Source organism: Echinops telfairi, unplaced genomic scaffold (genome assembly GCF_000313985.2).
Source record: "Echinops telfairi isolate 266 unplaced genomic scaffold, ASM31398v2 ScPeMD7_7469;HRSCAF=8507_1, whole genome shotgun sequence".
Classification (NCBI taxonomy): Eukaryota; Metazoa; Chordata; class Mammalia; order Afrosoricida; family Tenrecidae; genus Echinops; species Echinops telfairi.
The window spans coordinates 112,004,671-112,005,234 of NW_022111373.1; positions in this window are offsets into that span (position 1 = coordinate 112,004,671).

Consider the following 564-nt stretch of genomic DNA (forward strand, 5'->3'; position numbering starts at 1 on the left):
TTCTATGTGTAACTTATCTTTTTAACCTGGTTGCCTTAAATATGTTCTTATCAGGAGTTTTGTGCAGTTTTATTAGGGTGTTGCATGGTATTGTTTTTATATTTCTTGTACTTGGAGTTTGTTGAGAGCTGACTGTTACAGTTTGCTAGTTTTCATGCATTTTTTTATTCAGTATTTCTCTATGCCTCCTTTCCTTTGCTAATGAGACTAGGATTCAGGTGGTAACCTCCCTGATAGACATCTCACAGGTCTTTGAAGCACTGGTCATGTGGTCTTCATCTCCAGAAATTCCACTTGAATGCTTTCTAGACCTTTTTTTAGTTTTTCTACCAAAGGTTCTGAACTTACAGATTGTAATTCTAAAATCTGCTAAATTCTATTCATGTCAATTTGGGGTCAGTTTAAATTGTTTCTTTGGGTTTTTTTTAAATCATTTTATTAGGGGCTCATACAACTCTTATCACAATCCATACATACATCAAATGTGTAAAGCGCATTTGTACATTCATTGCCCTCATCATTCTCAAAACACTTCCTCTCCACTTAAGCCCCCGGCATTAGGTC